Here is a 26,952-nt window from a genome sequence, read left to right on the forward strand (position 1 = left end):
TTTTGGTGGATATCAGTGTGAGACGACACGGCCGTGCTCCAATGCGCACGCGCCGGCGTCTGACCTCACTTCCGGTCACGTGACCAGACCGGAGAGTGTAAATAGCGCAACTTGCTACTCAGCATCCACTCACTGCTTTGGCACCACTTTGCGTACTTCACCCACTGCGCCACCAATAACTGTAAGTACCGTCCCATATAGGGACCACCGCTGTACCACCAACTTGAATATGGTCCCAATTCGGGACCACCACTATACTACCAACCCTGTTCTATACCTAATGTACCCCTTCTTCTCCATTTAGCTCTGGCATATTTACCAGTCCACCACCTCCTCAAGAATCAGGATTATCGGCAACTTTGGTATATACTCTTTCCCCCTTTTTTTTCCCCAATATACATTATATCTTTTTCCTGGACATACCCCGGCTATATGCCTAGGCAGACCTTTGTAGTCCTTTGTGTGCATAACTAGCTCTATGGCTACATCATTTACACTGGTAAATCTGATCTATTCATTGTGCCTCCAGACACCCAGTTCAGTACTTTGTTTATTATATGTCACCCTAACGATATGTCCGTTTATAATAATAATAATATAATAATAATAAATTTTATTTTATAGCGCCGACATATTCCGCAGCACTTTACATTTCAGAGGGGATTTGTACAGACAATAGACATTACAGCATAACAATAATCACATACAGTAGATTATAACAAATACCAAGAGGAGTGAGGGCCCTGCTCGCAAGCTTACAGTCTATGTTTATCCTTACTTACAGAATATGCTAGCAATTCATTTATGCCTAGCAGTGACATTATCGATTTGGTGAAAACAGACCCTGCATTCAATTTAAAGGGGTATGACTGCGTTCCTCCATGTTGTTTCATACATTGTCTTATCTACCGCATTATCTCTCACTCTTAAGTTTTTAATGTCTCTATATCCTCCCAAGTGATTCTAATGCATGTATTCCATTCTCTCTCGATACTGTATGTATATATTTTGTACAAAGTGTACATTTTTTGATATTTTTATGTATGTATTTTATTACAGCGACTTTTGTGATAAAGGCCGATGTGGCCGAAACGTCGATAGATGTCGCTTCCTCACCGTCAAGCAATAAATTTATTTCACATTAAGCATAACCAGCGTGTGCAGTGACTCTATATTGTCTATATCATAGAAGGCATTCAGTATGGGCAATGGATCAGTGCAGATCATGCACAGATGGTCGATGCCAATGATTAAATTGGACATTCCTTCTTTCTCCATTTCTGACTGTCTGTTGACTCTCATCTACACCATTCTCTGCCACCAGTATTGATGGACCACACTATGATGGCCATCTACTCTCATGTCATCTACAGTAAAGTACTGTTGGGGCTGCAGCTGCTGGCCCTAAGCTGCCAAGCATTTCCCTGAATGCTTTGTCTTGTTTACCCTTCTGCTCTCGCCAAAGTTGCTTCACTTCCATGCCAGTAGCACACCTTCTGGCTACCCACTGAGTTTCATAGTGCTAGACTATATCACTGCTGTCTGGACTGCCATTTCTGACCATATACTGCCAATCATTTCCTTGCTGACCCATCTTAGCTCTTTACTGTGCTGCTGCACCACATCTCCTGGGTTGCCCACTATGTTGTAATGCTATAAAGTACTGTGGATGGTAAACGTACTTTCTAGAGGGTACTTAAGCATGACACAGCTCCCACAATAGTTCTAATTTTATGAAAGGCTTGATGAAAAGTCATTTCCTCTTCCATTTGAAAAGAGCTAGCCTGCTCCTGATTCCTAAATAAAGGGAGAGCTTTTACATGGATTGATAAAAATCTTTTGTAATTCCTTAGGCTTTGTGCACACAGTGCAGATTTATCTGCGTTTTTTTTCTGACCAAAAACCGCAGCTCTTGGCAGAAACCGCAGGTCTCTCCTTTCTGCGGATTTGCTGCGGTTTTTAATGCGTTTTTTTCTGCGGTTTTGTCAGCAGTTTTTGAAGGAATGGAGACCTATAAAGTTTTTACAAACAAGACTGGAAAAAAAAAATATGATGTCACTTCCTTGTCCAGCCCCTTCTTCTTCCAATCTCCATCTTGACTTATAAACACAATGAGTGGAAGGGAAAATCATGAGCAGAGCGCCCAGCGCACTGAACAGCAGAGCAGCCAGCGGAGCGCCCAGCGCACATTAGAGCCCAGTGCCCTTCTACGGCTCCGCAGGCCTGATAGAATTCGGATTCTTGAGTCCCTGCTGAATATCTTCAATCGCCACACACAGCAAGTAAGCAAAAGTAGATGTCAAAAAGTACTGACATGTCTTTGGCTAGGTTCACATTACATTTCAGCAGCCTGATCAATCCATGCAAATGGACAGCGCTAACGCAAATTATTTTTGATTGCATTATGTGATTCCACTAATGCAGATGCAGCATCTGCAACAGCACTGACAGACGGACCCTCGGATACTGCAGACCGCGTGTGAGGGTTTCGGCACAGAATGACAGAACATTGCAAATGCTGGGTTCACATTGCGTCGTGTGTTTAACACATCAGTTACATTACGACATATACGTTAACACACACATAGACTGCCGTAGACAAGTGCATTGCTAACGCATGTCATAATTGGCATGTGTTAGCGATGTGCTGTCATTCTGTCACGGATCCTTGGATGTGGGCTGCAGTGTTCAATGGGCTGTCACTGCTAGCGCGATCGCATCATGCAAACATAAAAGAAGTTGTGTTAGCGCAGTCAGTTTAACGCATGCGTTGAAAGGACTGCCATAATGCAATGTGAACCTAGCCAAATTATGTCATGCGTTAGCAATGCGCTTGTCTATGGCAGCATATTGTTGCGTAAACGCATCCGTAACATAGCAGTAATGCCGCTATGTAATGGATGCGTTAAATGCACACCTTTAACGCAATGTGAACATAGCCTTTTGTTTATCACTGTGTTGTGTACTAACTGCTATATTTTTTTTAGGTGCAGCAGAGAAGAATACGAGTATGAAAAATGTGGGTTCACCCAATAGTAGGGGAGCGTACAGAAAAGGGCCATTTTCATGTGCTCTACAATGATTTGAGGAGGTAAGTAGCCAAATTTCTAAATATATTATCCACATTATAATGTGAATGTCAAACACTAATCCTTTTTATTTATGTTTTTCCTGTACAATTTCCAGATTTCCAGAAAAATTCATATCCTTCTGCAGACGAAGCATCCCGGCATTTGACTGACTATTGGAAATAGTAGGACCTCATCTTACGTTGTCAAATACGGTTATGAGGAAGGCCATCACTGCTGAAGAAAGGCTGCTCATCACCTTGCGGTATGTAAATATTTTTTGTTTTGTATGTCATTCATTCGGCCTCTTTCACAGGTCAGTGTGTATGGTGTGTGTCATGACAGTTTCCACATGAACTGCTGACTAGTGTTGAGCATTCCGATACCGCAAGTATCGGGTATCGGCCGATACTTGCTGTATCGGAATTCCGATACCGACTTCCGATATTTTTTCAATATCGGAAGTCGGTATCGGAATCGGAAGTTCAAAGTTGATTGACAGCCTGACGTCATCATGATGCGCGGTGTGTGCGCATCATGATGCGCCGTCATTTTGGGCCTTCCGGGGGTCTCTGCCGGCCTGCCGGGGGGCTGTGCCGGACTGCCGGGGGCTGTGTGGACTGCCCGGGGTCTGTACCGGCCTGCCGGGGGGCTGTGCCGGCCTGCCGGTGGTCTGTGCACCCTGTGGGGGTCTGTACCGGCCTGCCGGGGGGCTGTGCTGGCCTGCCGGTGGTCTGTGCACCCTGTGGGGGTCTGTACCGGCCTGCCGGGGGGCTGTGCCGGCCTGCCGGGGGGCTGTGCAGGCCTGCCGGGGGGCTGTGCTGATGTCCGGGGGTCTGTGCAAGCATCGTCCGATGGGACTACAAGTCCCATCTGGCGATGCCTGCTACCATGACAGTGATTGACACATTAGCCAATGATGGGACAGTAGTAGTCCCATCATCCGGCTAATGTGTTAAATGTTAAAAAAAAAAAAAAAAAAATACTACATACATACTACATACATACTACATGCATGCTACATACATACTACATGCTACATACATACTACATACATACATACTACATAACACATATATACTACATACATACTACATACATACTACATACATACTACATGCATGCTACATACATACTACATGCATGCTACATACATACTACATATATACTACATGCATGCTACATACATACTACATGCTACATACACACTACATACATACTACATACATACTACATACATATTACATGCATGCTACATACATACTACATGCTACATACATACTACATATATACTACATACATACTACATACATACTACATGCATGCTACATACATACTACATGCTACATACATACTACATATATACTACATGCATGCTACATACATACTACATGCTACATACATACTACATACATACTACATACATACTACATACATACTACATGCTACATACATACTACATATATACTACATGCATGCTACATACATACTACATGCTACATACATACTACATATATACTACATACATGCTACATACATGCTACATACATACTGCATGCTACATACATACTACATACATACTACATACATACTACATGCATGCTACATACATACCACATACATACTACATACATACTACATACATACTACATGCATGCTACATACATAACACATATATACTACATGCATGCTACATACATACTACATGCTACATACATACCACATACATACTACATGCATGCTACATACATACTACATGCTACATACATACTACATACATACTACATACATACTACATGCTACATACATACCACATACATACTACATACATACTACATGCTACATACATACTACATATATACTACATGCATGCTACATACATACTGCATGCTACATGCATGCTACATACATACTACATACATACTACATGCTACATACATACCACATATATACTACATACATACTACATACAATACATTCATACAATACATACATAGACATACAGTACATATAACATAGAGTAACATACTTACCAATACTTGTCACATTGTTCCCCGAAGCCATTGTCTTTTACGGAATAAATATTAACATAACAAACCACAAAAATACTCACCCACGATCCGAAGCAGTCCACGAGTGTGTCCCACGACGATCTTGGGTAGAGAACTGCAGCATCAGCTGTTGCTGCCGTTCTCTACCGGCTGCAGGAATCCAATGACGGAAGGTAGGTATCCTTCTGCACTCTATTCCTCCGCCACTTAAAAAAAAAAAGTCCCTAGTCTCACTTTATGCCATTGCTGCGTGGGAATTTCCCACACAGCAATGGCATAAAGTGAGACTAGGGACTTTTTTTTTTAAGTGGTGGAGGAATACAGTGCGGAAGGATACCTACCTTCCGTCATTGGATTCCTGCAGCCCGTAGAGAACGGCAGCAACAGCTGATGCTGCAGTTCTCTACCCAAGATCGTCGTGGGACACACTCGTGGACTGCTTCGGATCGTGGGTGAGTATTTTTGTGGTTTGTTATGTTAATATTTATTCCGTAAAAGACAATGGCTTCGGGGAACAATGTGACAAGTATTGGTAAGTATGTTACTCTATGTTATATGTACTGTATGTCTATGTATGTATTGTATGAATGTATTGTATGTAGTATGTATGTAGTATATATGTGGTATGTATGTAGCATGTAGTATGTATGTAGTATGTATGTAGCATGCATGTAGCATGCAGTATGTATGTAGCATGCATGTAGTATATATGTAGTATGTATGTAGCATGTAGTATGTATGTAGTATGTATGTGGTATGTATGTAGCATGTAGTATGTATGTAGCATGCATGTAGTATGTATGTAGCATGCATGTAGTATATATGTAGTATGTATGTAGCATGTAGTATGTATGTAGCATGCATGTAGTATATATGTAGCATGTATGTAGTATGTATGTAGTATGTATGTAGTATGTATGTGGTATGTATGTAGCATGTAGCATGCATGTAGTATGTATGTAGTATATATGTGGTATGTAGGTAGCATGTAGTATGTATGTAGCATGCAGCATGTATGTAGCATGCATGTAGTATATATGTAGTATGTATGTAGCATATATGTAGTATGTATGTAGCATGTAGTATGTATGTAGCATGCAGCATGTATGTAGCATGCATGCAGTATATATGTAGTATGTATGTAGCATATATGTAGTATGTATGTAGCATATAGTATATATGTAGTATGCAAGTTGCATGCATGTAGTATATATGTAATATGTATGTTGCATGTAGTATACATGTAGTATGTATGTAGCATGTAGTATGTATGTAGTATGTATGTAGTATGTATGTAGTATGTATGTGGTATGTATGTAGCATGTAGCATGTATGTAGCATGCAGTATGTATGTAGCATGCATGTAGTATATATGTAGTATGTATGTAGCATATATGTAGTATGTATGTAGCATATATGTAGTATGTATGTAGCATATATGTAGTATGTATGTAGTATGTATGTAGCATGCATGTAGTATATATGTAGTATGTATGTAGCATATATGTAGTATGTATGTATGTAGCATGTAGTATATATGTAGTATGCATGTTGCATGCATGTAGTATATATGTAGTATGTATGTTGCATGTAGTAAATATGTAGTATGTATGTTGCATGTAGTATATATGTAGTATGAATGTAGCATGTATGTAGTATGTAGTATGAATGTAGCATGTATGTAGTATGCATGTTGTATGTATGTAGCATGTAATTTTTTTTTTTTTTTTTACATTCAACACATTAGCCGGATGATGGGACTACTACTGTCCCATCATTGGCTAATGTGTCAATCACTGTCATGGTAGCAGGCATCGCCCGATGGGACTTGTAGTCCCATAGGACGATGCCTGCACAGACCCCCGAAGCCTGCACATCCCCCCGGCAGGCCGGCACAGCCCCCCGGAGCCTGCACAGCCCCCCGGCAGGCCGGCACAGCCCCCCGGCAGGCCGGCACAGCCCCCCGGCAGGTCGGCACAGCCCACCGGAGCCTGCACAGCCCCCCGGCAGGCCGGCACAGACCACCGGAGCCTGCACAGCCCCCCGGCAGGCCGGCACAGCCCCCCGGCAGGCCAGCACAGCCCCCCGGCAGGCCGGCACAGCCCACCGGAGCCTGCACAGCCCCCCGGCAGGCCGGCACAGACCACCAGAGCCTGCACAGACCCCCTGGCAGGCCGGCACAGCCCCCCGAAAGGCCCGTACAGACCCCAGAGAGGCTGTACAAGGGAAAAACAGGATTTTTCTTATTCCGATACCGGAAGTCCCATAGACTTGAATGGGACTTCCGGTATCGGAATCGGCGATACCGATACTTTTTTTTAAGATCGGCCGATCCATTCCGATCCGATACTTTGAAGTATCAGACGGTATCGCTCAACTCTACTGCTGACACTAGTTAAGAAGCACTACAGGAAGTGCTGTTGCCTGGCGGCAGGTGCTGAAGATGGTGGCTTCATTGTCCCCTGGTCTGCAGGATTTAACCGCCATCAGGGAAGGATGGGCTTTGCTTTCATCACATGCCACCGTGTAACTTCACTTTCTTGAGCGCTTTTTCAAAGCAAGCCATTCGTGTGTGAATGGTGCAGCACATGGCTGGCACATACGTGCCGTACACACACAGACACATTGACAGGGATATCTTTGGTACAGTGTTTTGCTGTGCTGGACATATCCTGGTGTTTTTGAGAAATAATAATATAACCTGTCTGCATTTTTGGCAGCTATAAGATAACACAAGGCGTTGGCCACATCTTTTAGCACCCATAAATGCTGCCAGGTTCCATTACATGTTTGTGTGACATTTCTAATTTTTTTTGTTTCTTTGCAGATTTTTGGCCACAGGAGAGAGCTACACATCCCTACACCTCCAATTTAGAGTTGGTAAATCCACCATCTCTCAAATTGTGAGGTGCACATGTGCCGTCATCTGACAGAAGTTGCAGCCCATGGTGATGCCTTCCCTAACTGAGGAGACTTGGCTGCAGGTTGCAGCAGGCTTTCAGTCTGTGGCCAATTTCCCAAACTGCATAGGTGCAGTTGATGGTAAACATGTAAGAGTGCAGAAGCCACCACGATCAGGATCATGCTTCTTTAATTATAAGAAGTATTTTTCGGTGGTCCTGATGGCGGTGGATGCTGCACATTACAAATTTGTTGCCATTGACATTGGTGCCTATGGCAGTACTGGGGATTCTCACAGATTGGTCAGCAATTCTTCGAGATGGCGCAACGCTCCCAGCCCCAAGACCTTTGCCGGGTTCCACACATCCAGTGCCCTTTGTGATGGTATCGGATGAGGCGTTTCCCTTAATGACAACCCTGCTGCGCCCATACCCACGAAGGGAACTGAATGCCCGGCGGAGGATTTTTAATTATCGGCTGAGTCGTGCACGAAGATATGTGGAATGCACCTTCGGGATCATGACTAGTCAGTGGAGGATCTTTCACACTGCCATCCAGTTGGATCCTGACACCATTGACACTGTGATTAAGGCCTGCTGTGTACTCCACAACTACACTCGTGATTACAGTACTGACGTAGATGTGGAGTACCAGCAGCCGCAATTTAATCCAGTGCGCAATGCGGGAAGGCCATTCAACTTGGGTGTGCGTGTGAGAGAAACTTTTTTGTGACTATTTTATGAGTCCTGAAGGTGCCGTGCACTGGCAATACTCCTGTGCCGGTTTTAAGCGGCCTGAACAGCAGTGAAGGATGGATGGAGCAACACCAAAGAAGTACCCTTCATTTTGTTGAATATGGTTTAAAAATTGAATCTCACTTTGTCTTTTGATGTAATAAAAATTTTTAAATTCTAATTTCAGGTGTGTTACATTTTTAATTGACTGGGTTGGTTTGGGAGCTCTGACAGCGATCAGCAGCCTCCGGGCATCCGGAAGGCAATCCAGGGTTGAGGCAAGGAGGCACGACATATTTCAACACAGGGTGCGTGTTACAATACACGCCAAGGTACAAGGCAATTTTCCAGGCAGGGTGTGTGGTAGGGGTTACACCATTGTTCAAGTAAAGGAGCGTGATAAGGGATACGCCAGTGTTCTGGCTAGGGAAAGGGCCTGCGCATGCTAGGCGGCACGCCAGGGTACAGGCGAGGGCCTATGCCTAACAAGAGGGCAAGCAATGCACCGTGCTGAGACAACGTGGGTTCAACGGAGCACAGAGCACGGATGGGGCACTGGCTAGATGGTCAGGCTGAGGCTCCGAAAGTAGGGAAACACTTTAAGCGAGCACGGCTGAGGCACAACAGGTGGACACAGCTAAGTCAATGCCATGACACATATCCCCCATCACATAGTCACTTACACATATACAATCAAACATATCCAACATAATATAGTCATGCTCTCATATAGCCCTGACAAGAAAGTAGAACATATCAAACAATTTTATTAACAAGCTATAAAGCATGACAAGCATACTCATTTATTCAAAATGGATACATAAGTTATGGAAATATATATTATGGAAATATAAATTATAAATCATACGATAGATTTATATTTTGATACATACAGGGCATTTAAGAGAGTTGGGAGACCTCTTTAGCATTGTCATTGTAATCACCAAGTATTTTCGCTCATTGGAGCATTCAACAGTCTCAGCGCTCCTGTCAAAGTGCTGAGCGAGCCTTCAAAATATGGCTATTTTTCATAGAACAGAGGTAGAAAGGTTAACATTTTAACTAGAACGAACAGGGTGTCTAGAAAACATAAGATTATAAGTACTGATACTCTGGGCAGTATCCGTACGCATATGATGACGGTTCTGAATTTAATGGGGCTGGTGTTGATGGTCCATTCCTTTGGGTTGGTCCAAAGTTTGAGGGCTGCTGGGGTGCTTGTGTGGGCCGGAAGAGTCCGAAAAGACCCTTGAGGATGTTATTGCATGGTGCGATTGGGGCAGGGTCCTCCAAAGCTGTCAGACTCATCTGTGCCAGGCTCATAAAAATAGACTGCCTATCCGGCATCAGTGAGCGAGCCTTATTAGCTATCGTTAAGGCAAAAAAGTCAAAGACATCCTCTGAAGTTGTTTTTTTGAGCAACTCCAGTGTCTCTGTTGCGGCTTTGACCGTTTTATCCTCAATTTGTTTTTTTTGTTTTTTCTTGTTTGGCTCACCTCTCACCGGATAGGCAGTTCTTTCGGTACCAATCGCTTCTGCGGAGACAGCTGCTCCAGAAGCTGCAGATGGGCCAGCAGCTGCAGATGGGCCAGCGGCTTCAGATGGGCAAGCAGCAGATGAATAAGTTGCCCCAGCAGAAGCGGTTGCTACCGATGGCGAAGATCTGTCAACAGCTCCAGAGGAACCTGTCCCATCTTCGGACTCTTCCTCTGCAGGACAAATGTTCCAGTGAGTACTGTTGAAAAAAAAAATGTTTCAACGCTGTGTATGACCAACAGTTTATAAGCCTAAAAAAAGAATTAGTTACCTTTGCAATGTACGGCTGGTTACAAGGAACTGCAGCTCTTCGAAGAAAGGGAAATTGTGCCTCCTAGGTGGTGAAGATCCAATTTTCTGCAAGTTTGCGATGTATTTATGAAATCGATCCCTAACGGACCGCCACATCTGCTTCAAATCTTTCTCTGCAAAAAGCGAAAAAGAAAACATAAATTAATTCACTATCCCTTTCTTAACAAATGGAATCAAATGTGCACAATAACATTATAATTACCGATTTGCAACTGCTTGGAACTTGGGAATGAATGCCATTCCGGGTACAGGTCGACAAAGATCTTGTTCCAGCAAATTTCTTTAAAGTACCGATCTTTAAAACTGTCCTCGTCCTGGTCCCATATTGTGGGATATTCACGTACCTACAATCTATAGAATTATGCTGTTACATACTATAGCAAACCCGCAATTTATTTCATAAACCTATTTCAAAATCTTCTTATGCTAAACCCCTACTCATAATACAGCCATAAACCATACAGCCATTTATAACCCTAAAGTAACCCTAATGGCCACACATCGTGGTTCGGGAGGGAAGTAGTGACAGTTTAAAATGCAATGTTATGCAGGTGTTAATAGGTTTACGTTTGTGCAAACCGGATCTTTGTAAACATTACAAACACAAAAGGGACCATTTAGCCAAGCAATTTTTGGGGTAATTTGCATGGAGTACACGAATACCTCATATGTGTTGGGTAAACCACTATATGTGAGAAATGCAGAGGTCAGAAAGGAAAGAGTACAGTTTGATTATCAATGGCCAAATTGTTTGGTGAATTGGAACTTGAGGGGTTTAAATTTGAGCTCATAGCATAGCCTATGATGCTCTCAGGGTCCAGACGTGTGACTGTGCTAAATTGTGTGGCTGTAGGTATGACGGTGCAGATGCCAAAACATACACTTTTGCCCCATTATGTAGATGGGGTCAAAATTGTTTGGTGAATTGGAACGCATGGGGTTAAAATTTCACCTCACAACATAGCCTATGACACTCTCGGGGTCCAGACGTGTGACTGTGCTAAATTTTGTGGCTGTAGCTGCGACGGTGCAGATGTCAATCCCGGACATACACACATACATACATAGAAACATACACACACATTGAGCTTTATAAAGTTAATGTGTAGCCCTAAAAGAAATTATTTTGATGTGGGTTACCCCCATATTTTAGGGCCAGAAAGGCTATGCAGAAAGCTGCGGCCTAATATCCCTAGCCTGGGAAAGGGGACCTGGCTATTAACCCCTTTCCCCGTTTGTACATATCAGACCACAGCTGTCTGCGTAGGCTTTCTGGCCCTAAAATATTGGGGGACCCCAAAGTCATTATTTTGTTTTTTGAGGCCATTGTTTTTAAAGCCCGCAGCTGTCTGCGTAGCCTTTCTGGCTCTAAAAAAAAGGGGGACCCCAAAAAAAAATTTGACGTGGGGGTCCCCCATATTTTAGGGCCAGAAAGGCTAAGCAAACAACTGTGAGCTGGTATTTCCAACCTAGGAAGGGGTTAATATCCATGACCCCTTTCCCAGGCTATGAATATCAGCCCACAGCTGTCTACGTAGCCTTTCCGGCTCTAAAAAAAAGGGGCACAGCCCCGAAAAAATTGACATGGCCATATTTTAGGGCCAGAAAGGCTATGCAGACAGCTGTGGGCTGATATTCATAGCCTAGAAAGGGGTCATGGATATTGCCCCCCCGGCTACAAATATCAGCACACAGCCGCCCCAGAAATGGCGCATTAATAAGATGCGCCAATTCCGGCACTTAGCCCCTCTCTTCACACTCCCGTTCCACGGTGGCGGGATGTGGGGTAATAAAGGGGTTAATGCCACCTTTGATTGACAGGTGACATTAACACCGGTTAATAATGGAGAAGCGTCAATAAGACGCCGATCCATTATTAAACCCAAAGAAAAAAATTAAAAAAACAGACACAATAAAAAAAATGTTTTAATGAAATAAAAAACATTGTTTTTGACAAATATTTTATTAGACGCTCAATCCGATTCGATGCCCTCGATCACCCAGAGAAAAAAAACAAACAAACAAACCAATTATATACCTACCGTTCCTTCACAGTCCATTAAACGAGTGTCCCACGACGATCTGCCATGAAGAACAGTCACATCAGGAGATGTGACTGTTCTTCATGGCTGCAGAAACACACTGACAGGAGCTAAGCTCCTGCAGTGTGTACTGCGCATGCGCAAGAGTTTACCGAAGTTCATTGACTCCGGTACTCTTGCTTTACGGCATTGCTGTGTGGGAATTTTCTCACGCAGCTGAGAGATGTAAAGCGAGGCCCCGGAGCATGTGAACTCCAGGAAACTCGGCGATACACAGCAGGAGCATTGCTCCTGCTTGTGTATCGCCAGAGAACAGCAGAGATCACCGCGGGACACTCGTTTTTCGGATTTCTGCGGACAGGGAGTATTTTGGTGCTTTTTTATTTTATTTTTTCCCTAGGTGATCGAGGGCTTCGGGGAACAAGATGTGCTGTATGTGGTGAGTATGTATTCTTTGTTGTATGTTGTATATCATGTCTGTCATGTATACATGTGTTGCATGTTGTATGTCATGTATGTGTTTTGTGTTACATGTTTTCACACTTTATTGAGCTCGGTCGCCCGAGGGGCTACTCTCCCATCCTATAGGCGGATGGGAGCAGCAGTCCCATGCGGAGATTGAGCACAATAGGGGGCCTACCGTCGCATGGACACCCAGGCACACAGACTGACGCATAGACAGACACACACAGATGCCCTACATCAATGTCCATGCAACGGTTTTCCATGGCGACGTCTTCTTCCCTATACTACACTCCGCCCACACACTTCCTCTTCCTCCTGCTGACATCACTTCCTTCTACAGCGGTTTTGACACCGCAAACCGCAGCAAAAAATGCAGATCTTTTTTCATCTGCGGTTTTGCTGTGGAATACAGTGACTCAATGCAAGTGAATGGGTGCCAAACCGCTGCAGAACCGCTAAAATAATTGACATGCTGCGGAAAAAAAGGTGCTTTTCCGCACCTTTTTTTCCGCAGCGTGTGTACAGCGGCTTTGCAAACCCATAGACTTACATGGCAATGTACACTGTATGCGGAACTGCAGCGGATCCGCAGTACCAAAACTGCTGCGGATCCGCTGCAGAATCCACAACGAGTGCACATAGCCTTAAACATTTTGAGAGTAAAAAGCCAGTTGCTACTTGTTTCACTCATAAGCCAACATTTCTTCACAATCAAAACCGTGCACCTACTTTGTTTATCTAAATAAAGAGAATATTTTTCCATGGCTAGTGAAAAGCTTCTGAAAATTGTGAAAATTTCTTCTTTATATTTTAGAACAAACAAAAAATGGACGTAATAGCTCAAGGTTAAAAAAGTATATACGTAATAGTACATAATAATAACAAGTACATCCTAGAAGGTTGAATGGCAGACCATTTGAAACGTGATAACCCAAAGATGACGCTAAACATGGATCAAGTAGAATGGGTTTGCAACACAAGTTTATGATGTAAAACACCTTTATTTAACAGTGATTGGCAATGATTGGCACTGTGTGCAACAGAGTGCCAGCACAGGTAAACAATGATTCAATATAAAAACATAATAAAAAACAAGATTTATACACAAAGGTATAGAGGTTGATTCAAAGAAGGAACCACAGAAAGGATAAGGTAGCAAAATTAGTAATTAAAGTGCATAGACATAGCAATCCCTTTAAAACTTATCATAGTGGCAGTATTCACTTATATGGTAAGTAGAGTTGAGCGAAACGGGTCGAAAAAATTAAAAAGTCGCCGACTTTTGGCAAAGTCGGGTTTCATGAAACGAAACCCGACCCTAGGATGAGGTCGGCCACGAGGTCGGCGACTTACGCGCCAAAGTCGCGTTTCAAAAGTTTGTTTTGCGCTCTTTTTCAGCCAATCAGGATCCACGGACACTGTGGGCAACGTGATGACCTAGGCATGGGTCACCACCATCTTTCAGAAGGGCATGCAAGTGATTGGCTTGCTTTGGTGGGCGTCACAGGGGGTATAAAAGGGCGTGCACGCCGACCGCCATCTTACTTCTGCCGATCTTAGTATAGGGAGAGGTTGCTGCTGATTCTGTAGGGAGAGCGTTAGGCAGGGAAGAAGACAAAAAAACTGCTTCTGCTGCTAGCGATTTGGCCTGCACAACACACAAGTCACTGTGTGTGCAGTGCAAGGGGAGGCTATATTGTGGTGTATCAGTGGTGTTGGTTGTTGGGCTGCCTTCTAAGGCTTCCTGACACGCTGGCATTGCTGTTTACCCACTGCTCCGCAAACTGCTTTTTTAAAAGCAATCCAATCTCCCTTATCCTCTCGTCACTTTGGTCACAGACAGCTGTGCCATCGAGCGTGTCACATAGCGCTCAGATATCAGTGGGCCGCACACAATCCACAAGTGTCCAGTGTCCAAAAGTGTACGCAGAGATTCAAAATCTCCATTATCCTCTCGTCACTTTGGTCACAGGCAGCTGTGCCATCGAGCGTGTCACATAGCGCTCAGATATCAGTGGGCCGCACACAATCCACAAGTGTCCAGTGTCCAAAAGTGTACGCAGAGATTCAAAATCTCCATTATCCTCTCGTCACTTTGGTCACAGGCAGCTGTGCCATCGAGTGTGTCACATAGCGCTCAGATATCAGTGGGCCGCACACAATCCACAAGTGTCCAGTGTCCAAAAGTGTACGCAGAGATTCAAAATCTCCATTGTCCTCTCGTCACTTTGGTCACAGGCAGCTGTGCCATCGAGCGTGTCACATAGCGCTCAGATATCAGTGGGCCGCACACAATCCACAAGTGTCCACTGTCCACAAGTGTACGCAGAGATTCAAAATCTCCATTATCCTCTCGTCACTTTGGTCACAGGCAGCTGTGCCATCGAGCGTGTCACATAGCGCTCAGATATCAGTGGGCCGCACACAATCCACAAGTGTCCAGTGTCCAAAAGTGTACGCAGAGATTCAAAATCTCCATTATCCTCTCGTCACTTTGGTCACAGGCAGCTGTGCCATCGAGCGTGTCACATAGCGCTCAGATATCAGTGGGCCGCACACAATCCACAAGTGTCCAGTGTCCAAAAGTGTACGCAGAGATTCAAAATCTCCATTATCCTCTCGTCACTTTGGTCACAGGCAGCTGTGCCATCGAGCGTGTCACATAGCGCTCAGATATCAGTGGGCCGCACACAATCCACAAGTGTCCAGTGTCCAAAAGTGTACGCAGAGATTCAAAATCTCCATTATCCTCTCGTCACTTTGGTCACAGGCAGCTGTGCCATCGAGCGTGTCACATAGCGCTCAGATATCAGTGGGCCGCACACAATCCACAAGTGTCCAGTGTCCAAAAGTGTACGCAGAGATTCAAAATCTCCATTATCCTCTCGTCACTTTGGTCACAGGCAGCTGTGCCATCGAGCGTGTCACATAGCGCTCAGATATCAGTGGGCCGCACACAATCCACAAGTGTCCACTGTCCACAAGTGTACGCAGAGATTCAAAATCTCCATTATCCTCTCGTCACTTTGGTCACAGGCAGCTGTGCCATCGAGCGTGTCACATAGCGCTCAGATATCAGTGGGCCGCACACAATCCACAAGTGTCCACTGTCCACAAGTGTACGCAGAGATTCAAAATCTCCATTATCCTCTCGTCACTTTGGTCACAGGCAGCTGTGCCATCGAGCGTGTCACATAGCGCTCAGATATCAGTGGGCCGCACACAATCCACAAGTGTCCACTGTCCACAAGTGTACGCAGAGATTCAAAATCTCCATTATCCTCTCGTCACTTTGGTCACAGGCAGCTGTGCCATCGAGCGTGTCACATAGCGCTCAGATATCAGTGGGCCGCACACAATCCACAAGTGTCCAGTGTCCAAAAGTGTACGCAGAGATTCAAAATCTCCATTATCCTCTCGTCACTTTGGTCACAGGCAGCTGTGCCATCGAGCGTGTCACATAGCGCTCAGATATCAGTGGGCCGCACACAATCCACAAGTGTCCAGTGTCCAAAAGTGTACGCAGAGATTCAAAATCTCCATTATCCTCTCGTCACTTTGGTCACAGGCAGCTGTGCCATCGAGCGTGTCACATAGCGCTCAGATATCAGTGGGCCGCACACAATCCACAAGTGTCCACTGTCCACAAGTGTACGCAGAGATTCAAAATCTCCATTATCCTCTCGTCACTTTGGTCACAGGCAGCTGTGCCATCGAGCGTGTCACATAGCGCTCAGATATCAGTGGGCCGCACACAATCCACAAGTGTCCACTGTCCACAAGTGTACGCAGAGATTCAAAATCTCCATTATCCTCTCGTCACTTTAGTCACAGGCAGCTGTGCCATCGAGCGTGTCACATAGCGCTCAGATATCAGTGGGCCGCACACAATCCACAAGTGTCCACTGTCCACAAGTGTGTGCAGAAATTCTAAAACTCCCCTGTCCTATAGACACCTTGTACCTTGTTTTACATTACTATATAGTTTGTTGGATTTTGTCTACATTTCTACCAAAAATGAGGAAGGCTGGTGGAAGAGGCCGTGGAATTGGGCGGGGGTTGGCAGCTGGTAATGATGGTGTTGGTGGTGGATCTGATGGTAGTGGCAAGAGCAAAATAGGTCAAAATGCAGGAGGTGCTGACCCTGCGTCATCGTCTGTCTACATAAGGCCTCGAACGCTTAGTTTTCTAGGAGTTGGCAAACCGCTTTTAAAGGCAGAGCATCAGGAAAAAGTTTTGTCTTACATTGCTGACTCAGCCTCCAGCTCTATCGCCTCCTCTTCTTCAGTTGTAAAAAGTAAAAGCACTGAGTCGTCATTGGAGGCTCATGTTCATGAACCACACCTTTCCTTGTGTCCTTCACCCCAACCAAGATTGAAGGATGACGCAGGCCATACTACTGATTACTCCATGGAGCTGTTTTCACATACCATGCCTGGATTATCAAGTGAAATGGTGAATTACCCAGGCCAAGATGAATCTGACATGGAGTGCACTGATGCACAGCCGCTGATGGATGATTCTGCTGGTACATTCACTCAGAGCACTACATTGTCCTCGCAGTGTACAGAGCCAGATTTTGACCCTGATGAGACTCAGGTGCCCCTTCCCGCACACTATACCACCATACACGGTGACACAGAGAAAGGTGCACATGACATAGAAGAGGAGGTGATGGATGACCCAGTTGTTGACCCAGATTGGCATCCATTGGGGGAAGAGGGTGCTGCTTCCAATAGCTCAGATGAGGAGCATCCACAGCAGACATCGACATCGCAACAGCTGTTATCTGGCAGGCCCGGAGCACTCCAAAGACAGGTTCCAAACATCAAAAGAGTTGCTGGACAGCTTGTCCAGAGGGTCAAAAGATCACAGCGTGCTAGGCCGCAAAATGTCTGCCAAAGTAGGAAGAGTGCAGTGTGGCAGTTTTTTGAACAAAATCCTCATGATCAGGCCAAGGTTATCTGTAAGAAGTGCGCAAAGACCTTTAGCCGAGGGAAAAATCTGAAAAATTTGAATACCAGTTGCATGCTTAGACATTTAACCAGCATGCACTTGCAAGCGTGGACACAACACCAAACCTCAAGTGCCACATGTGCAACTGATCACAACGAAGGTAGTCAGCAACGCTACATTGTTTCCCCCACTGTAAGCACACCGGTTAGCACAGCAGCAAATGTTGAGGTGTCGTTGCAAGGCCACAGCAGTCAGGGAATCCCACTGTTATATCAACGAAAGACTGATTCTAGGCCATCAGAAAGAACACCAACTCCATCACCATCATCAACCCTCTCTCAGTCCGCCCTGTCCACCGCTACTTCCACCATATGCAGCTCTCAAGTCCAGCTCACCCTCCCAGACACTATGAGTAGGTCAAGAAAGTACTCAGTCTCTCATCCGCGTACACTGGGTTTGAACGCCCACATTGCCAAACTAATCTCGTTTGAGATGATGCCCTTTCGGTTGGTGGAAAGCACAGCTTTCCGCGAACTCATGGCCTTTGCAGTACCACGCTATGACCTACCCAGTTGCCACTTCTTCTCTCGCAAAGCCATCCCAGCCCTCCACCATCATGTGAAAGACCGCATTGTCCATGCACTCAAGCAGTCAGTGAGCGGAAAGGTGCACCTCACAACTGATGCATGGTCCAGTCGGCATGGCCAGGGCCGTTACGTGTCCATCACTGTGCACTGGGTTAATGTGGTGGATGCAGGGTCCACAGGGGACAGCGGTGGTGGGACAGTGCTGCCTAGCCCACGGTCTAGGAAACAGTTGGCTGTAGGCGTTCGACCCTCCTCCTCCTCCTCCTCCTCCAGAAGCGACAGCTCGTCCACAGAGCGCAGTCGTACGAGCACTCCATCTGCAGCTGCCACTGTTGCACACGATGTGTCCCCCTATCGAGCAGCTAGTGGAAAGCGTCAGCAGGCTGTGTTGCAGATGATGTGTTTGGGCGACAGACACACCGCCGAGGTGCTGGCCGAGTACTTGAAGCGACAAACTGAGTCATGGCTGGGCAGTGTACATCTTGAGGCAGGCAAGGTAGTTAGTGATAACGGCCGTAATTTTGTGGCAGCCATAGCCCTTTCAAAACTCAGCCACATACCTTGCTTGGCTCACACCTTGAACCTGGTGGTGCAGTGCTTCCTCAAAAATTATCCGGAGTTAACAGCCCTGCTCCAGAAGGTGCGAAGACTGTGCGCGCACATCCGCCGGTCGCCTGTACACTCCGTTCGTATGCAGAAGCTGCAGCGATTGCTCCACCTTCCCAACCACCGCCTCATTATCGACATTGCAACAAGGTGGAACTCCACCCTGCACATGGTGGAGCGGCTGTGCGAGCAGAGGCAGGCTATAATGCATTTGTGGGAGGATACACGGCCAGGCACTTTGAGAGCAGACATGGAGTTGACAGGCATGCAGTGGTCGAAGCTGAAAGACCTTTGTAAAGTCCTTCAGTGTTTTGAGGAATGCACACGGCTGGTAAGTGCAGACGACGCCATCCTAAGCATGAGCATCCCACTTATGCGTCTGCTCATGCAAACTTTGACGCACCTTAAGGAGCAGGCGTCTGCAGCCAATGTTGATGAGGAGGAAGAGGAGGAGGGAATCCTTGATGACATTCAGCCATTGTCTGCTCAGGGACCTCTCCTGGACGAGGTGGAGGAAGAAGAGGAGGAGGAGGAGGAGGATGATGGGGATGATTACTTAGGGGAGGAGGATGCATCTCGTGGGGCAAGTGAAAATGTTGGCGTGGCAAGGTCTGGTACAGTGTTTGTGCGTGACTGGAGGGATGTGGATTTGCCAGAAAGTGCTCCACCACCCAGCACTCGCAGTGCATCATTGACACCGGGAACATTGGCCCACATGTCAGATTATGCCTTGCGGATCCTAAAAAGGGACCTCCGCATTGCCAAAATGATGAACGATGACGACTACTGGTTGGCCAGCATCCTGGATCCACGCTATAAAGGCAAATTACAAAACATCATGCCACAGGAGAACCTTGACCTAATATTGGCTAATAAACAAGCAACTCTGGTAAATCGGTTGCTTGAGGCATTCCCAGCACACAGCAGCGGTGATGGTTCTCACACGAGCCGTACGGGCCGGGGGCAGCTTGGCAGAGGTGTTCGTGGTGCACACAGCAGAAGTGGCGTTGGAGACAGGGGTTTCATGACAATGTTGTGGACTGATTTTTCAAATACCGCTCACACAACTGGTAATACTGCATCGATGGAAAGTGACAGGAGACAGCAGTTGTCAACTATGGTTACAAACTACTTTTCCTCCCATATCGATGTTCTCCCACACAGGTCATTCCCCTTTGACTATTGGGCCGCTAAACTGGACACCTGGCCTGAATTGGCCCAATATGCCTTACAGGAGCTCGCTTGCCCAGCTGCAAGTGTGCTATCGGAAAGAGTCTTCAGTGCAGCTGGATCAATCCTGACAGAAAAAAGGACCCGTCTGTCAACCCAAAATGTGGATGATCTAACCTTCATTAAAATGAACCACGCATGGGTTTCCAAGGATTTTGTCCCACCTTCCCCTGATGACACATAGGGTGACAGAAAAATGGCTTGCTTTGGTCCACCTCTTCCTGGTACTTCACCTATTTCGCCTTTTGCATCAGTTGAATGTCCAACATCAACATATGCCACTTTCTAATACTCCCTAACTGTGCTGCCTCCCCCCCCATGGCCGGGGTCACCACCTAGTGCACGACACCGTGCGAGTACCGTTGCCCTGGACAGGTGGGTAGGCCGACTCTTGGGCGCGGGCACTGGCACAGGGTCCCTCATAGTGCAATCAAGTGTCTCTGACGGTGGTGGTGCACACCCGCCGTCAGACACACCGCTGTACTATGAGGGGCCCAGTGCCAGTACCGACGCCCACGAGTGGGCCCCCCTTGCTTGGCCAGGGCCCCAGCATTTGCAATCTTTACCTCTCCCTGCTCCTCCGCTGTGTAATCTGGGCCGTCAAATCCATACTGTGCCTGACACCGTCTGAGCCTGCCTCCTGATGTATAGACATATATTTTGAATGTGTACGCTATCCATACATGTTATCCGGGGATACGTTACCCCTTCTAAACTTTGTGCAATGACGTGCAATCCATACTGGGCCTAACACCATCTGAGCCTGCCTCATGCTGTATAGACATATATTTTGAATGTGTACGCTATCCATACATGTTATCCGGGGATACGGTACCCCTTCTAACCTTTGTGCAATGGCGTGCAATCCATACTGGGCCTAACACCGTCTGAGCCTGCCTCATGCTGTATAGACATATATTTTGAATGTGTACGCTATCCATACATGTTATCCAGGGATACGGTACCCTTTCTAACCTTTTTGCAATGACGTGCAATCCATACTGGGCCTAACACCGTCTGAGCCTGCCTCATGCTGTATAGACATATATTTTGAATGTGTACGCTATCCATACATGTTATCCGGGGATACGGTACCCCTTCTAACCTTTGTGCAATGACGTGCAATCCATACTGGGCCTAACACCGTCTGAGCCTGCCTCATGCTGTATAGACATATATTTTGAATGTGTACGCTATCCATACATGTTATCCAGGGATACGGTACCCTTTCTAACCTTTGTGCAATGACGTGCAATCCATACTGGGCCTAACACCGTCTGAGCCTGCCTCATGCTGTATAGACATATATTTTGAATGTGTACGCTATCCATACATGTTATCCAGGGATACGGTACACTTTCTAACCTTTGTGCAATGACGTGCAATCCATACTGGGCCTAACACCGTCTGAGCCTGCCTCATGCTGTATAGACATATATTTTGAATGTGTACGCTATCCATACATGTTATCCGGGGATACGGTACCCCTTCTAACCTTTGTGCAATGACGTGCAATCCATACTGGACCTAACACCGTCTGAGCCTGCCTCATGCTGTATAGACATATATTTTGAATGTGTACGCTATCCATACATGTTATCCGGGGATACGGTACCCCTTCTAACCTTTGTGCAATGACGTGCAATCCATACTGGGCCTAACACCGTCTGAGCCTGCCTCATGCTGTATAGACATATATTTTGAATGTGTACGCTATCCATACATGTTATCCGTGGATATGGTACCCCTTCTAACCTTTGTGCAATGACGGGCAATCCATACTGGGCCTAACACCGTCTGAGCCTGCCTCATGCTGTATAGACATATATTTTGAATGTGTACGCTATCCATACATGTTATCCGGGGATACGGTAAACCTTCTAACCTTTGTGCAATGACGTGCAATCCATACTGGGCCTAACACCGTCTGAGCCTGCCTCATGCTGTATAGACATATATTTTGAATGTGTACGCTATCCATACATGTTATCCGGGGATACGGTACCCCTTCTAACCTTTGTGCAATGACGTTCAATCCATACTGGGCCTAACACCGTCTGAGCCTGCCTCATGCTGTATAGACATATATTTTGAATGTGTACGCTATCCATACGTGTTATCCGGGGATATGGTACCCCTTCTAACCTTTGTGCAATGACGTGCAATCCATACTGGGCCTAACACCGCCTGAGCCTGCCTCATGCTGTATAGACATATATTTTGAATGTGTACGCTATCCATACATGTTATCCGGGGATACGGTACCCCTTCTAACCTTTGTGCAATGACGTGCAATCCATACTGGGCCTAACACCGTCTGAGCCTGCCTCATGCTGTATAGACATATATTTTGAATGTGTACGCTATCCATACATGATATCCAGGGATACGGTACCCTTTCTAACCTTTGTGCAATGACGTGCAATCCATACTGGGCCTAACACCGTCTGAGCCTGCCTCATGCTGTATAGACATATATTTTGAATGTGTACGCTATCCATACATGTTATCCGGGGATACGGTACCCCTTCTAACCTTTGTGCAATGACGTGCAATCCATACTGGGCCTAACACCGTCTGAGCCTGCCTCATGCTGTATAGACATATATTTTGAATGTGTACGCTATCCATACATGTTATCCAGGGATACGGTACCCTTTCTAACCTTTGTGCAATGACGTGCAATCCATACTGGGCCTAACACCGTCTGAGCCTGCTTCATGCTGTATAGACATATATTTTGAATGTGTACGCTATCCATACATGTTATCCGGGGATACGGTACCCCTTCTAACCTTTGTGCAATGACGTGCAATCCATACTGGGCCTAACACCGTCTGAGCCTGCCTCATGCTGTATAGACATATATTTTGAATGTGTACGCTATCCATACATGTTATCCGGGGATACGGTACCCTTTCTAACCTTTGTGCAATGACGTGCAATCCATACTGGGCCTAACACCGTCTGAGCCTGCCTCATGCTGTATAGACATATATTTTGAATGTGTACGCTATCCATACATGTTATCCGGGGATACGGTACCCCTTCTAACCTTTGTGCAATGACGTGCAATCCATACTGGGCCTAACACCATCTGAGCCTGCCTCATGCTGTATAGACATATATTTTGAATGTGTACGCTATCCATACATGTTATCCGGGGATACGGTACCCCTTCTAACCTTTGTGCAATGACGTGCAATCCATACTGGGCCTAACACCATCTGAGCCTGCCTCATGCTGTATAGACATATATTTTGAATGTGTACGCTATCCATACATGTTATCCAGGGATACGGTACCCTTTCTAACCTTTGTGCAATCACGTGCAATCCATACTGGTCGTGAGAACGGCTGGCGAGCTGTTAAGCAAGCTACAGCACCTGTCCAGACAAGTACAGGGATTCCCTAGCGAGGAGACTTATTTGATTGTTTTCTATGTTGGGACTGCAATTTTTGGGGAGCACTATACTCTGGAGAATGATAGATGGGGCCCACCATACACTGGAACATTCCAAAGGTGGACATCAGACACTGGAGCAGCATTTACAGGGCCCATTATACACTAGAGCATTAGAAATGGGGCCCATTATGTTTGGAGCATTATTTGGGCCCATAAGACAGTGGAGCTTCATCCATGGGGACCAACATATACTGTAGCATTATGTGGAGCTCATCATATACTGTTTCAAACATTATATGGGACCAATGATTTTGTATGGAGAAATAGATGGGCCTCGTCATGAGATGTAAAAAGTGAGGTATTTTTCATTGTACTATACCGCTATTTCTCTGCCGTATCGGAGCATGATGAGTTGTGGTATGTGTTAAAGGGGCGCTCTTTCGCCCAGGGCACATGAAAACCTGCAGCCAGCCCTCCCCCCCACAAATTTAGCCAAATAACCCCCATTTTTCAGTGCGTAACTTGTATTATGAAGTTAATTAAGGTTGACAAGCTTAAGTAAGAAGAATTGATGCTTTTGGCATTCAAATGGGCACTGTAGGTGTGTTTCCTGTCCTCCTCTCACTGCCGACTTTTATTCCCCATTGACTTACATTGGGTTTCGTGTTTCGGGACGACCCCGACTTTTCCCTATAATCGGACGATCTTGCTCGACCCGACTTTTGGAAAAGTCGGGTTTCACGAAACGAAACGCGACCCTAAAAAAGCAAAAGTCGCTCAACTCTACTCACCACACATCTAGATAAGTTCCTTGTGGGGTCTAGTTTCCAAAATGGGGTCACTTGTGGGTGGGTTCCACAGTTTAGGTACATCAGGGGCTCTGCAAATGTAACATGATGCCCGCCGACCATTCTATCAAAGTCAGCATTTCACAATGTCACTATTTCCCTTCCGAGCCCCTACGTGTACCCAAACAGTGGTCACCACCCACATATGGGGTACCAGCGTACTCAGGGCAAACTGGACAACCACTTTTGGGGTCCAATTTATCCTGGTACCCTTGTGAAAATAAAAAATTGCACACTAAAAAATAATTTTTTGAGGAAAAAAAATATTTTTTATTTTCACGGCTCTGCATTATAATCTCTTGTGAAGCACTTGGGGGTTCAAAGTGCTCAATATGCATCTAGATAAGTTCCTTAGGGGGTCTAGTTTCCAAAATGGGGTCATTTGTGGAGGAGCTCCAATGTTTAGGTACACAGGGGCTCTCCAAACACGACATGGTGTCCGCTAACGATTAGAAGTAATTTGCATTTAAAAAAGTCAAATGGCGCTCCTTCCCTTCTGAGCCCTGCCGTGCACCCAAACAGTGGTTCCCCCCCACATATTGGGTACCAGCGTACTCAGGACAAACTGGACAACAACTTTTGTGGTCCAATTTCTCCTGTTAGCCTTGTGAAAATTAAAAATAGCGTGCTAAAAATCATTTTTGAGGAAAAAAATTATTTTTTATTTTCAATGCTCTGTGTTATAAACTTTTGTGAAGCACTTGGGGGTTCAAAGTGCTCACTACACATCTAGATAAGTTCCATAAGGGGTCTAGTTTCCAAAATGGGGTCACTTGTGGGGGAGCTCCAATGTTTAGGTACACAGGGGCTCTCCAAACACGACATGGTGTCCGCTAACGATTAGAAGTAATTTGCATTTCAAAAAGTCAAATAGTGCTCCTTCCCTTCCGGACCCTGCCGTACGCCCAAGCAGTGGTTTATGACCACATATGAGGTATCGGTGTACTCAGGAGAAGTTGCCCAACAAATTTTATGATCCATTTTATCCTGTTGCCCATGTGAAATTGAAAAAACTGAGGCTAAAATAAATTTTTCGTGAAGCACCTGGGGGTTCAAAGTGATCATTATGCATCTAGATAAGTTCCTTTGGGGATATAGTTTCCAAAATGGGGTCACTTGTGGGGGAGCTATAATGTTTAGGTACACAGGAGCTCTCCAAACGCGACATGGCAACCGTTAAATATTCCAGCATATTTTCCATTCAAAAAGTCAACTGGCGCTCTTTCCCTTCTTAGGCTGGTTTCACATTTGCGTTTTTTTTCGCTGGAAAAAAACGCATACGTGCGCATGCGTTTTTTCCCCTATATTTAACATGGGTGCGCATACCTGCGCGCTGGCATGCGCACGTATGCGATTTTCATGCGCTGCGTTTTTTTGGGGTGTGCGTTTGTATTTTCCAGACACAGCATGTTGCATTTTTTGGCCCTGCAAAAAAGCGCATGCGCACGTATGCGCACGTTTTGCGCTAAAAATGGCCATTATAGCCTATGGATGCGCATACGTGCGCACTGGCATGCGCATGTAAGCGTTTTTTTAGCGCTGCGTTTTTTTGGTGGTGTCCACTTGTTGTACTAGTTATAATCTTCTAAAGTCAAAAAAAAAAGTCTATATAAAGGAGGTGCCTGCCAAAACTCTGCCACTACTACACTGACAGATTGGAGAGCAGACAGTCAACAAGGAACCCATCTTCTATCAGCGAAGAATGTGAGTATATTACATTATATTCCTGTCCTTTTAAATTATGTATGTACTAATGATTTTTATTATTTTTACATGCAGTATGTCTTCAGAATCCGAGTATTCCCCATCGCGGCAGGAATTGGCGCAAGCAGACCGTGAGGTGATTATTTTCGTGCATCTGGTAAGTATATCTGCAGCTTCTCCAAATCTCTTACGTTTTTTTTCAACTTTTTTAAGACATCGTCATCATCATCTTCTGCGGACGGGACTAGTGAGGGCAAAGAGCAGGAGCAGCGAAGCCAAGTCCCGGTGGTGATACGGAATGTATGTATCAAATGATTTGTAATGTTCTTTATTTTTTATCTTCTATTTTTACTCTTTTTTATGTTTCTTTTTTTGTAACTTTTTATTCAATTTAAATTTGATTATTCTAATGAATGTGTTTTGTCTAGGTTCCACAACGGGATGAAGACGTCTACCTGGATAATGAGCAGCTCATCAGCCTGGTCCAGGAGCGTTCGCCGTTGTGG

The 26,952-nt window shown here is 45.4% G+C and overlaps 1 long non-coding RNA gene across 1 annotated transcript; it reads left to right on the plus strand.

Moving 5' to 3' along the window:
• Window positions 1–2,152: 2,152 nt before the first annotated feature.
• LOC141086073 (uncharacterized) lies at window positions 2,153–8,836 on the plus strand. The gene is made up of 4 exons (XR_012231500.1): window positions 2,153–2,282; window positions 2,988–3,091; window positions 3,187–3,333; window positions 7,947–8,836. It is a non-coding gene; the product is annotated as an uncharacterized lncRNA (long non-coding RNA).
• The last annotated feature ends 18,116 nt before the right edge of the window (window positions 8,837–26,952 follow it).

Source organism: Dendrobates tinctorius, unplaced genomic scaffold (genome assembly GCF_039654945.1).
Source record: "Dendrobates tinctorius isolate UK_male_01 unplaced genomic scaffold, ASM3965494v1 ptg000030l, whole genome shotgun sequence".
NCBI lineage: Eukaryota > Metazoa > Chordata > Amphibia > Anura > Dendrobatidae > Dendrobates > Dendrobates tinctorius.